Below are 14,115 nucleotides of genomic sequence, written 5' to 3'. Positions count from 1 at the left end.
TGTTTATTTGTTTTTGGTTTTTTTTGGTTTGGTTTGGGGTTTTTTTGTTAGTTTCTTTGGGGTTTTGTTTGTTTGTTTTGTTTTGTTTTGTTTTTTCTTCCCCCTTTCCCCTCCCCCAGTGGCAGTACTGTAGTTTGTTTTTACACTTAAATGTGTCCTCTCCGTCAGGTTTCAGTTTGGGATGGAGTCATACTCACTCTGTGGATCTCATGCAGGTTGGAGGACATAAATCCATTGTTCTGAGTGAATTATGTGAGGGTTGCTCTCCAAATTATTTTCCATTTGAGTCCTCAGGAGCAGCTGTGCTGAAAGGCTACCTGCCTTCATTTTTCATCTGAGGTGAAAAATGTACTTTAACATGGCACTCACTAGCTGGAGGCAGAGTATATGACACACTCTCACCCTCCTGTTTTCTTCTGTGCTTGAGCAAAAATAAAGGTCAGCAAAACACTCCTTAACTAATAAAAAAGGTGTTGGCTTCTAAATGCGGCGAATTAGTGTTTTAGCACCTCATATGAAACCAGTTATATTAATGAGGGCTCCAGTTCTTAACTGAGAGTTATTTATGAGACTGAGGGTTTCATTTCCTCACTGCAGGTCTTGCACCATTGCTCCTGAAGGTGCCATCTGCCAGCTTTGGTCCCAAAAAGTGCTCACTGTCACTGTGGTGCAGTCAGATTCTGGCACAGCTCTGGGATGGGGAGCATGACTGCAGCTTGGGAAGCTTGGAAAATTTACTTTCTCTGTGTGTTGAGCTTATGAAAAAACTGAAATTCACTCAGGTTAATATGGTTACTTGGGGAAAGTCAGATTCAGTGCTGCCTGCCTTGGTTTATTTAGAAATTGCATCGCCTGTGACTTTCTATCTTGTATAATACCCTGAATTTCATTCAAAATCCCTCAGTTCCCATGTAATGGGATTCTGAATGGTTAGAGTTAGGAGATCTAAATTGGCATATGGTAGTGTAGGTAACAGCACTGTGTCATTTTGTCACCCACAAATTGAGAAGTACCTCTGAAAAGCACTCTGACATCTGCCTTTGGGAGTTATACACCCTCCATGCCCCAAAGGTCTGATGCACATGGACTATAATCAAACTCCAAGGTATGTTTGAGTGAATTCTGGCATCCCTCAAGTCTCCTGTGCATGGCATGAATGGGTACAATGAAACTACTGCATTCACTCATTTAATTAGTTTTCAGGTTGGACAGAAGGTGTAGGAAGATTAGTGAAGTAATACATATGTTGTATTTCAATGTTCATGTTTGGAGGATACATTTTGTCTGCTCCAGCTCTGTTTTGCTGGTGTAGCTTAGCCTGTACAAGTAACCTTCAGGAGGAAAAGTAAGAATAACTTCAAATGCAAGTTTTCATATGCAAAGGGAGGAAACCCATATAATTTTAAGGTTTCATTCTGATTTACTACTACTATCAAAGTGTAATTTATAACACTGAGCCAGGCAACAAAGAAACTGAGGTATGTTATCAGCATATAATTTATTTTTTCACTTAATGAGAAGAACTGTGAGCTTTTCTGAGTTTATAGATTATTCTGAACTTCTGAAGTCACTTTGATTATTAATGATTTGGATGCTGAAGGCATTTTTCAGGATTTAAACATGCAGGAAAATTGTAAATTAAATCAAATAGTCAGTGGTGAGACTCATCATTTCTCTTATGCAACAGGGATGGATGGGTTCTAGAATGCCTAATTTCTCCACATACTGGTGGAGTAACTGCTATAAAAGGAGTGGGATTGGCTCAGTTATTCATGTAGTAGAATGATAGAATCACAGAATACTTTGTGTTGGAAGGGACTTTAAAGATCGTCTCATTCCCCTCCCTGCCGTGGGCAAGGACACCTTCCACTATCCCAGGTTGCTCCAAGCCCCATCCAAACTGGCTTTTCCTTTTTTTTTTTCCCTCAGGCCCAGAGAACTGATCCCTGGGTGCCTTCCCTTGTTGACTCTGCTTTGGAGCTCTGCAAATCAGGACCTGCTCTCCTGAAGTTCCACTCTGGAGACGCAGAAGGGGCTCATCACACTCGAGATGCCAACCCCTCCTTGAAAGCATAAGCAAGGAGATGAGCTCATGGAACAATTATTTTGCCCTTATTTTTCATGGGGAGAGCACCAGAGCACTTCATGAATAAAAAAACTGAACCAAAAAACAGCCTGGCAGCCCCATTGTCCAGACTCAGGAGGGCTCTCACATACGGATGGTAGTGATGAGGTGGTGATTGTGGTTTAGTGGTGAAGGTGGCAGTGGTTGATGATGGTTGGACTTGAGGATCTTGGAGATCTTTTCTAACTGTAACAAGATTCCATGATAAGGCTGCTGACTCGATGTTGGAGCTGTTCCTGCTGGAGCCAGGGCAAGCAGAGCTGATGGGGTGTGGGCAGTGCTGCTCTTGTGGGAGCTCTGCTGTAGAGGACATGAGGCAGGGTGAAGGGGTTGCAGTGTCCAAAACTGCTGGTGAGTCACATTCCTGAAGCTTTGATGGAAAATGTGGCATTTTTTGGCGCTTTGTTGCATATTGCTGTCCTTAGCTTTGGGTGTGGAGTGATCTTTGCAGAAGACAATGATTGATATGGCTTTTGGTGGCACCTGCTGTGTTTTCTTAACAGTGTTATTGAGGGTGGAAAGTGGTAAAGGAGATTGAGTATGGGCCAGCATCTACAATGCCTTATTTCCAAAATCATACAGCTCCTTTTGGTGACCACTACAAAAACACCTGGAACTCAATACTGTTATTGGTAGAACAGCTCAGTACAGACCCATTTTCCACATTTCCCTGGATCTGAGGCACTGACAGGAGCCTTGACTCTGGAGCTGCAACTTGATGCATCATCTGGACTGAGCTCTTCTACTGACAAATACAGCTGATTTCTCTACAGTTATCTGCTTATAATATACATATTTTATTTATCATTGTTTTATAGCAGCTATGTGTCACTTTTGAGAAATGAGCACTGCTTTCCTAGAATGCTTGTGTTGTCACTTATTTGATAGGGCTTTAGGAGCTTTCCTTAGTGTTATTATTTATATTATATAGAAGTGTTTTGAAAGAATAAATGAGCTTGGAAGCCATCTCTTGCAGCCTAAGACACTCTAGGAAGATTTCAGTGTAGTCCCTGCTGCAGACATATATTAAGGAAATTCTAGTTTATATCGCATTAAAATCACCCTCCAAATGCATCTGTATGCTCTTGATGCCATCTTGGTCTCCTGTGTGTCTGAGATCTTGGAATGCATTAACAGCCTAAACCAAATTATTACACTAATCTCATGAAATCAAAGATTCATGTCTTTGACTCAAGGTAAACACTATTGGCAACAGAGAAATTTAGCAGATGGAAATGCATTTCAGAACTTGGGAGGTATTTTGCTGGAGATGTTTTTTTGGTTAGACATGTTAATTCTGCTAAAGTTGGAGTGATAAGTCCTCACAAAGTATTTTGAGGGTTGTATTCTGGAGATGCTTCCAGTTCTCTGCAGAGTTTTATAATGTTAACACTCTTACTTCTACTTTTCTGCATTAGAAACTAAGTTTTTTTGGTTATCATTAACAACCATACATCTGTTCTTGAAAATCTGGCTGCCAACTGCAGTTGATGGAATTGGTGTCACTTCAGATTTCTTCTGTGAATTGCTTCAGTAAATGGTTTATTTCAAGAAGTGGAACCTGAGCTCAGAACTGGGTCTGATTTCAGCTGCAGTGTCCTGTAGCGACTCTGTGCCCTCCTCTCTTTGTCTGCAACCAAATATATCAACAAGCACTGCTGTTTGAAAATAAGACCTCATTTTACCTCCCACTGCTCAGTTTTGAGTTGTGCCCTGCTACACAAGGATTTTTGATTGGAGTGAGAGGTTTCTGGCCAGGGCAGAGCATTTGAGAACAGTTGTTTCCCCTTTCTCCTTAGAACTGTGTTCTCTGGGCCATCTCAGGAGGTGCCTGGCCTCAGGCATCCCTGTGTAGCACCCAAGAAATGTTCAGGTAGGGATCAGTAGGGGTCACCCACTGATTTTACCATCATGATTCACCATGTTATCAAAATAGCATCAAGAGCCATGATATTTTTGAGAGACTGGGGAAAGACTGTAACATGTTCTCTTTCCTCTAATAGTGGAAATCAGTAAATTAAGATATTTGAATTTCTTTGGAGTTTGTGATAGAAGGAATTAGGCACTTGTGCCACCTGGGACCTCCATCAAGACCGGGAATTTATTTTTTTTTTTCAATTTCTCACAGCAAGACCCTAAAAAGTGAATTTTGACCCTGCTGCAGTTTAAGCAGAGGGAGAGTGGAAGGTTAGTTTGGGATAGTCTCCCTACAACAGAAGTTAAATAATTAACATATCCATTGGAAAAAAAAAGTCTCTTGGAGCACTTGCCTCGGATTGCCTCTGCCCACAAATAAAGACCATCTAGTTTGCTGGGCTAAATGTTGTCTTTATATTACAGAAAATGTTGCAGAAGAAGCAGGGTGTGAGGGAGTGCGTGCCAAATTTCTCTTGGTACATTCATCATTATGCAGAGTTGGGGTTTTGATTTTTTTATTTTTTTTCCCCTGCTGGTTTCTTTTCATGGAAATTCAGTAAAGAACGTTCTCAGATTTTTATCCTGTTTGTTTACAATCTGCAGGCCAGCTTAAGTGCGACGTAAAGCATGAAAAGGTATTTGTGGTTGTGTTCTTTCCGAGTGGAAAACAAGTAAACTGAAGCCAAACACGGGTGAAACCTGCAGGAATATGGAGCCAAGTCAGGGCAGGGAACCACTCAGTGGCTGAGGAACAAATTTATCTTATTGTTGTTCTGGATATTACAGTGTTTACTTACTGGGCTTCACACATAGCATAGATTTTTCCCCTTTTGTTGTTACTGTTTTAAACTGGGGTCTCTGTGCAGCTGCAAGATTCCTGGGCTAGATTTTATCATGTTATGGAAATAGTATCAAGAGCTGTGATATTTTTGAGAGGCTGGTGAAAGAGTGCAACACGTCCTCTTTCGTCTAAGAGTGGAAATCAGCAAATTAAGATGCTTGAATTTCTTTGAAGTTTGTGATAGAAGTGTTGTTCTTTAGATGTGATGATCTAAAGATAGGAGAGGACAGTAATGAGTGTTTTAATCCATTATCAAATGGCACTGGGTTCCATATGGAGTGTGTGCTCTGCTAACAACATGTATTTTTATAGGCAGCAAAATCCAAAGTATAAACTTGCAGAAATGTCTTCACAATGATGGTATTTTATAAGCTGGTTAGTAAAAACGTCTTGCACTTTTGTGTGGTTAAAGAGCACGTGCTACAGATGAGTGATGGAGCCAAGTCTTGGATGAAACACTTAGGAATAGTGGTAGAAGACTTTGGAAGCAAATGTTCTCGACTTCTGCAGATTAAACACTTTTCTCAGAAGCTGAAAGCAATATAATGATACTATGTAAGAAAGGTTTTGCTTAATTAGGTGTAGCCAGAAGCTACCTGCAAGAATTTTAACTGGTGATACTGTGTGACTCTTACAGAGATGACTAATTAGAAATTTTTTTACACTACTTAGCTCTTTTTTTGTGTTCTGCACTTCAGACTTTGGGTCTAATTCACTCTGCACAGACCTGTGGTTTCTTGGTTAATGGGCTGAGGTTTATCTGATGTGTCATTGCTCTAAAGAATTAAAGTTGTTGAACATTTATAAAAGTTACTACTAAGCTTGGAACGCGGTTGTTTTTTTAAAAGGGCTGAAACAAAGCCCCAGTTTTGATTTGGCATCAATGAATAGTTTTAGTTGACTAATTTTTGTTTGAATTTACAAGAAACTTTAACGACAGACTCTAATGCTGAGTTTGTCTTTTCAGGATGCAGCTGTGTATGTTTCCTTTCACCCACTCAGCACTAGATGAAAGATGAAATGCTCTATTCATGAAAAAACACTTCCATGGTACTTATGTATGGATGAGACACGTTTTTCCATCCATTTTAATGTATGTCTCATGGAGAAGGTACCATATATGAGTCACAAGGGAAAAAAATTCAGATGACTGCTTTAAGATAGTAAAGTTTATGGAGAAAATTCGGCTTGGAGGTGGAGGAAAATCCCTTCCCAGCCAGTAAAAATCAAAGGAGCAGCTGTTACGTTGCTCTAGAATTGTCACAACAATATTGTGTTTAAAGCAAAGTGAAGTATCATGTAGACTGATCCCCTTTCAGAAAAACTGCTTATTTATGAAGTGTGAAGGTGTATCAAATGAATTCTAGCAGATACCACTTGGTTGCATTTTTGCATGTAAACCATTTTACCACACCATGAGATAAACAGGCACTGAAGGCATTACGTGATGCATATTCTATTTATTCCATACAATGTTATTCATCCCTCAAAAGCAGCCTCAAATTAGCAGCTGATCTCTCACAACCCACAAGAGTTAGCAATTTATACTGCATCCCCCTTGCAAAGTGGTAGAAAGTATTAGAGATCAGATGGTGGAAAGAATTTGTTTCTCACTTTAAATCAACCTGAGGCAGCAGCTGCTAAAATCAAGTAAAATCAAATGTGTAAAAAGAACAAGATGGTAATCAGAGTAACATAACTGTGAATGCCCACTATTTTTGCAGCATGTCGAGGCTGAAAATGCTTGGCAGGACATTGGAAATACTCTGAGAACGTTTTTCTCCCACGTGCTTGTTCTGGATCAGTAATCAATGCAAGAGACAAAGACCTGGGCTTAAAATAACTCTTCAGCACTGAAAAGATTCTTTCCTGCAAATCCAACTGTGCTACACCAGCCCTCCATCTCTTCCTTGAATAAGAGTCAGCTGGCACACTGAATGGGAAGGTTTATTTTTCTTTAGCACAAGGAGGCTTTGGTGTTCACCTCCCCAGTCCTTAGAGGTGTAGATGGCATGTGCTTCAATCTGAAGCAGTAGCTTGAACCTCATGTTGTGGCTGACACAGAGAAATTGGCTGTTCAGAGCAATCTCATAGAATCGTAGAGTAGTTTGGGTTGTAAGAGACCCTAAAGACCATCAAGTTTTACCCCCCTGCCACGGGCAGGGACACCTTCCACTAGCCCAGGTTGCTCCAAGCCCCATCCAACCTGGCCTTGGACACTTCCAGGAATGGGGCAGCCACAACTTTTTCTCATGTTCAGGTAAGATGATGAAAGTGAGAGTGTTACCCTCACCTAACTGAGCTTTGCATGAAGGGAAACCCACGTTTCTGTTGAGTAAGTTGCTCCAGAAGAGCTGTTTGAGTAAATTGCAGTGATATTTTTCCAGAGACTTAAACAATGAGCATGCATGGGAGCCTGAAAATAAAGCAGGATGGACAACTGAGAGAAAGAAACAGGCAACAAAAAACCAGCTGGGTTTGGTACGTGAACTCTGTCAATACCAGACCCATTCTTTGCCTCGGGAATTTTCTGAAGATAAGTACTTTTTTATTTCTGATTACAGCCTGACTGCAGGGTGGATGGGAGCTGTATTTAGAGATGATATTTTTTCCCACCTTCCTACCCCCAAACCTCCTCAATTTGTTTGATAAAAATAACTGGAGTGAAAGAGCTTCATAACAGATTCAGCCTTCATTCTTCCTGGTTCCCTGTTGCATTCGTACACATAACAGGAATTTGGCTGACTTGTGGGATGATAGTGGGATGTATTCCTTGAAAGAGCAGGTAGGTAAAAATTTCTATTATTGTAAACTGTTGTGATACCTTGTGTTGGGAATGAAATTTCAACAGATGTTTGATCTTATTAAAAATGTAATAAAAACATCTGTGGCAAGACCAGCTTTATAAAACGTCTACTTTCTGCACCTGAAGCTGTAGTTCAGGTGATCCCTGTACCTTCACAGGGAGCTCTTGGCTTATTTTCCTTTTTCTCTATATAACAAAAGAAAGTATATAGGGCAAATTTATAATGACGAATTCTCACTGAAATTAAATCACTGAATACATTATTTAACCTTCTACATCTGTCTTTATCTTATTTTGGCATTGGTGTTTTTCTGGACATGTAAGAAAATACACTTAGGAAGGGGTAAAAATTAAAATAACTCCCATTAACTTCAGTATTTTAAATCTATTCTGGCTCTCAGCGATTCGATCGTTTTAATGAGGGACCGAGTGGTTTTTGTTAACTAGATATGATTTCTGGTTGTATTTTGAATATCAGAACTCTTTAATCTGGTTCCAGATTTCTGGGAGAGGAATCTGTGAGCCCCACATGATGGATGCATTGGTTTACCACTGTTTCCATGGAATGATCTCAAGGACCATGCAGGATATACTGGGAGGTTGCTCACAGTTACTGTGGGGGTTAAAAATAAAGATACTAAACTTTGACCATGCCTAATAATTTCTGAAACTGGGTTAAAGTGGCTTTTTATGAGAAGAAATGCACTGGAGTACTTTATGTAAAGACACAGGTTTGGTTGGTTTTTTTTTTACAGTTTGCAATTTTTTCATAGTCAAGATAAATCTGTCAGTGATTCTGTAGCAAGACACTCTGTGAGATGAATAGGAACTAAGTGAAGGGAAAAGATGAATTGCTGGAGATGTTGCACATCGTAGACAGCAAGTTTTGATCAAGAGTAGAGAAGCCAGTGTGTACCACAGGCAAAATCCTGCTCTGAGCATCCTTATAGATGCATCAAAACAGGACTTTGCTCCGTGTTTGTACAAGAAGAAAGATTTAAAACGTTCCTGGGAGCTCTGCCCTGACACAGGGGAGGGATTCGTGGAGCTTTGTGGTGGCACAGGTTGGGTGGCTGCTAGTGGTGCTTTTTATTTTTTCTTGCAGGGTTTTTGGATCTTTGTTTCTGGAGAAGTCACTGCAGTGCTGATGCCCCAAATCCCTACTGTTCCATATAAATCTTGAGTGGGAATAGCTTTTGGAAAATGACTTTGTGTGGATCTGAGACGGGTGTTACTGTGGTGGAGCTGTTGGGGAAATCTCATCCCTGCCTTCAATGTGGAGAAACCAGTTTGTTATCTTCTAAACCTCTGTGCTAGTTTGGATTGAAAAGGGAGAATTTAGCTCAGAGTTTATCAGTAGGCCAGAGGTTGGCTGACTTTTATCCTATTTTATTTTCCTGCCTGCATTGTTTATTCTGCAAGTAACCCAAAAATAAATGATGAATCTGAATCTAGATTTATTTAAATCAGATAAAATAGAAAGCAAGAGTATGGAAATAATTATATACAATTAGTGGGTTTTTTTCTGCTGAAAAATAGTTTAAAAATGGGTAATATCAAGCTTTATCGTTTTCACATTTTCGAGGCAGATCAAACAATAATGTCAAAACATGTGGATGTGGCACATCAGGAGTACAAGAAGCTGGACCTTGGTAATTTCCAGGAACCTGCACAAGACTTCAGGTGTAATAACAGGTTTCTGGGGGAGGCCATGACCCTGCTGTAGCTGATCCAGGACAGGGAACTCCCCTTCCCACTCCCTCCCTCTTTTTTCCTTGCTTCCAAGAATCTGTTTATTCAGGCAGTGTTTATGCCTTAATTGAGTGGTGATTCAATCTCAGTAACTGTTTCCTGAGCATTGCAGCACAAATAATAAGAGTCATCCTTATGTGATTGAAACAACCACCCTGATGCTGATTTTAGGGGAGTTTGCTGAATTATTTTTTTTTGCACGTGGAGCATTTCATTTGTTCCACTCTCGCATTTTCTTTGGGAGTATATTGATGAGGAAGGAGCAGATTGTGTTTGGATTAGATTTTGAGAAAGAAACCAGCTGGGTTATGGAAGAAGCCACAGTTGTTATTTAGGCTAGATTGCTGATTCAGTGGGGATTCAGGAGGTTTTCTTTGGCTTTAAGAAGCCCCAGAACTGGGTTCTTTAAAGATTATTTTGTGTTTGGACAAAAGTGCAGCAGTTGTTCAACAGGTTGAATGTATAATTATGGGTCGTGACCACATATTCCCCCTTTGAGAATGTAGCTGTTTTCCAACTGATTGCCGTGAAAATGGTTGTATTGGGTTTATATAATTTCTTGGGAGTTGCATTTATTGATGATTTTTTTAAAAATTAGGGGGGTTAAGTAAATAAAGGAGCTTTACATAACTTCAGTCTGCAGGAGGTTGCTGAGCTTTGTAATGAGTCCTGTGGCTTTTCTAAATCACTGCAATTGCATTTTGGGTTTTTTTTTATTGTTTTGTTTGGTTTTTTTTTTCTCATATTTTTTTTTACCAGAAGTTCGCAGAGGTCAGTGATTCATGATCCTCATTTTATTGACATATCTTCTTTCTGGCAGCTTGCTGATTTCTCTGAGGTAAATAGATGTGAGTTCAGGCAAGGTTTATTTCAAAAAATGTTAACTTGAGGAGCCAAATGTGTCCAACAAGCAAGACAGAGAAAATCTACAATTATTTATCTCCTTTCCTTACATAATTTCCTTCTTTTTTTTTTTTTTTTTAATTTAGCTCAGGTTTTATTACTTCTACTGTTTTTTTATTGTATTTAAATGGTACAACCTGCCCACTAACAGGATGAACTTCCTCCCTCTGTACAAATACTTCATTACACTTGTACAAATACTCTGGGTTGTTCTGAACAGATGGTGTCTAAGAGCAAAAATCCTTGTGCTGCCTGTAGTTTAGTTCAATTCAAATAATTTCCAGTAAGCTTGATAGCTAAAAAGTGTCCATAATTGTAAAGTTTTGCGGGTTTTCTGTGTCCAGAGTCATAAATTTATCCTGCATTGGCTAAAAAATTGCTGTTGTACAGGGACAAAGCTGGTCCCTGTTGCTGTGGACAAGGTTGCAATGGGTGATGGAGGAATGGAAAATGAATTACATGGTTGTGCTGCATTGCTACTAAATATTTTGGGTTGGTTTTGGTTTTTTTTTTTTCCCTATGAAAATTTTATGAGGATTTTACTCTACCAGCCTCACTTTGCCCTTTCATGTTTCCATTCCTCTTGATGTGAGTCACGGAAAGTTTATCATTGTACGACTGTGGGCAGCGTTTCACTCACAGACCCACAGCTTTTTGTGACTAATGACAGCCTTGTCTTCACAGCAGCTTTGGAGAGTGAAATATTTCCAAAGGGAAGTTTATTTCTGGAGTGTTCGTGGAGGGCGTGGGATCAGCTTTGCGCTGAGATTTCAGAAACCAGCAGCAGTGCAAACTGAGAACTTGAATGAAACAAACCTTCCTGATTTGGCAGGGAGGGCACTTTGGCAATAAGAATATTTCTCCAGATTAGTGGAAACAGTTAGGAGACTATGGATAAAACAACAAAGCTATTACTTGAAGAATGTCATTAGATATATTAAATTAGAAGCCATGTGCTCCTTCAGAAATTACTGACCATATGAGATCCAGTAGTATTCTCTTTTGCCTAATCTTTTGCTTGTTTGTTTTTTGCTAAAGGTGTTTAGCCTTATTTTTATAGCATCTGTAGCTTTCAAATGAAAAAAAGAAGGGAGGCAAGGGTTACCTGCTGCAGAGGACAGATTCCATGTGTCTGTATTGGGTGATGCTTCAGCTGAAGTGTCTTCTTGTGATGCAACTACTTCTGATATTGTGGATAAATAACAAACATCACAACTTAGAATCAAAGAACCATTTGTGTTGGAAAAGCCCTCTCAGACCATGGAGTCCCACCATCCCCCCAGCACTGCCAAGACCACCACTAACTCATTCCCCAAGTCCCATGACTTTTAAATCCCTCCAGGGATGGTGACTCCACCACTTCCATGTTCCAGTGAAAAATTTTTCCCTCATATCCAATCTAAACCTTCCCTGTCACAACCTGAGGCCATTTTCTCTTGTCCTTTCACTTGTTACTGGGAGAAGAGACTGACCCCCACCTGGCTCCAACCTTTCAGGCAGCTGCAATAGAGCAAGAACAGGAAGCACTCTTGTGTTTCCATATATTAATAGTTCTGGGTTTTTTTACTTTTAATGGGAAGTAATAGGATTCCTTGGGAAAAAGAGCCCATTTTCTCTCAGCTCTAATAAACACACCAACAGGTAAATTCTTGAAGTGATGCCTGACTGGAGGGACAATAGGAAAAAGGACAGAAAGAAAATAGAAGGTGTGGTTTGTGAGATGTGGAGCCTGTTTGGGGGAGCTGCAGCTGTGGGACGTTGGCTGGACTTCATCCCATCTCACCTGAGAGCTGAGGGATTATTTTCTGATTTGCCTTAGACATCCATATTTTAGGCTGTGACCTACCCAACACAACTATTTTACCTGAAATATTCAACTGGCACAGACACCTGTTCCCCTCCCTTCTGCCTCTGGCCAGAAATAAATAGGGAGTAAAAGAGTGCAAGAACAGGTATTCATAGATTTCTCTGATCCCCATCCCTTTCTAGCTTCTGGGAATTGAGGATAGCAACCATTGGTAGAGTTACACTCCATTAATTGTCTAATGTCTTTCAAACACATTCACAGTTTTGGCCTCAGTGAGTTCCAGGTTTTAATTATACTGTGTGAAGAGGGGAAACAAAGTGCTGTAGCTCCACTGACATAAACCAGAGAAGCAGTTAAACCCCAAGCTGGGAAATATGTTACTGGGGTACTTGAAGTGTGTTTATAATTGGTTAACAGCATGCTACCCTTTCATGTGGTGGTAGGAGAAGCTGAATATGATTAAAAATAACAAGACTAGTACAAAATTTAGCCTGGAGAGTACTAGAAAAAGTTTGTTTTATCTTTGTTTTAAAGAATTATGACAGACAGGAAAGCATATTAAATATTAAGGCTGGTGACCTGAAAAACAGGTCATACACTTAGATATCCAGAAGATGTATATGCATGTAAAATCTGTTCCATCTGTTTTATCTTATTCATAGTTGAGAGGAGAGTTGTAGTTATATGACTGATCATATGAAAGCAATTTCTTCTTATAGACTCTTGATTTCTTCCCCCAAGGGTTTGGACAGGAGGAAATGGCCTCAAGTTGCAACAGGGAAGTTTAGGTTGGATATTAAGGAAAACTTCCTCTCTGAAAGAGTTGTCCAGCCCTGGAGCAGCTGCCCAGGGCAGTGGTGGAGTCCCTGTCCCTGGAGGGATTTAAACCCATGTAGATGTGGCACTTGGGGCCGTGGGTTAGCGGTGGCCTTGGCAATGCTGAGTTAACACTTGGACTTGATGGTCTGAAAGGGCTTTTCCAGCCTCAATGATTCCATGTTTCTGTGATTCCATAGCCAGTTTGATTGCAGTCTTCCCTTACAATCCTTTAAGAGAAAAGGGAGGAGTTTTATTAAATGTTTATTTAGTAGAAATTAAATAGAACTTGAAATATTTTTATATAGTCAACAAAACCACGTGAATGATGAAAAGTCTTGCATGTTTTATTTTAGGGGTATTTTCTCTTTTTACCCTATTCAGCTTCCCACCTGGGGATGAGTAGGGTATGCTGGATACTGCATTTTCAGAAGTTTGGTGTTAAGCTCCAGCAGGGAGCTCAGCCTTTTGCTGTTTGCTTTCGTGGTAGCTGCAAGTGTTACCTCCTAGCCTTTTCTCCTGCATCCTGAGCATCCAAGGGCTCCTCCTCTTACAGAATGAAGGAATTGCACAGGGAAACTAGCCAAGTAAAGGGCTCACCTGTTTGTTATTAAGTTCTCTGCTGCATAGAAATATATTTGTTAGCTTGAGCCTCCTTCAGTTTGAAACAGTGATTCAGGTGCCCTGGGCTTCAGTGGGAACATATAGAAACCTAAGACAGCTATTCCTTTTCCCCCCTTTCTGCTGTGTGTCATCTTGTATATCCATGTTTCCTAGTTAGGGTATTTCCCAAAGATCCTTATTTTTCTGAGGAGGATTGCTTAGGGCCAAGGAGCTTGCAAAGGTTGATGCTGATTTCTGCTTTGTGGTTAGAGCTGACACACGTTAATGTACAGCAGACAAATGCCATATAGACAAGGTCATAAATAATTCACTGTTCACCTCGACAAGAGGAAATTACATGCTACATTATTCAATATACAAAGACACTGCTGGTTGTGTAAAGAGAGTAATATTCTGCCAGTGAACAGACAGCAGTTTTGCAACTAAAATATAAAAAGGCACACATGGTTTATTGCCAGCTCAAGTCTCACAGCCTTCCTTCTGCTGCAATCCTTCTGCTCTCAGCAGTGAGATGTAAAAAAGGT

General features: G+C 40.1%; 1 protein-coding gene and 1 long non-coding RNA gene across 4 annotated transcripts in view; one reads left to right on the top strand and one right to left on the bottom strand.

Moving 5' to 3' along the window:
* The window catches only part of LOC127477212 (uncharacterized), a 629,249-nt gene that overhangs the window by 509,289 nt on the left and 105,845 nt on the right, over positions 1-14,115 (bottom strand). The window lies entirely within an intron of this gene.
* The window catches only part of CHST15 (carbohydrate sulfotransferase 15), a 68,736-nt gene that overhangs the window by 31,945 nt on the left and 22,676 nt on the right, over positions 1-14,115 (top strand). The window lies entirely within an intron of this gene.

The sequence above is a fragment of the Manacus candei genome, unplaced genomic scaffold (assembly GCF_025592945.1).
Source record: "Manacus candei isolate 608988 ecotype Guabito, Panama unplaced genomic scaffold, ASM2559294v1 h1tg000050l, whole genome shotgun sequence".
NCBI classification, from domain to species: domain Eukaryota; kingdom Metazoa; phylum Chordata; class Aves; order Passeriformes; family Pipridae; genus Manacus; species Manacus candei.
Note: the sequence above shows the minus strand (reverse complement) of the source record. Positions and strands in the feature narration are given on the sequence as shown.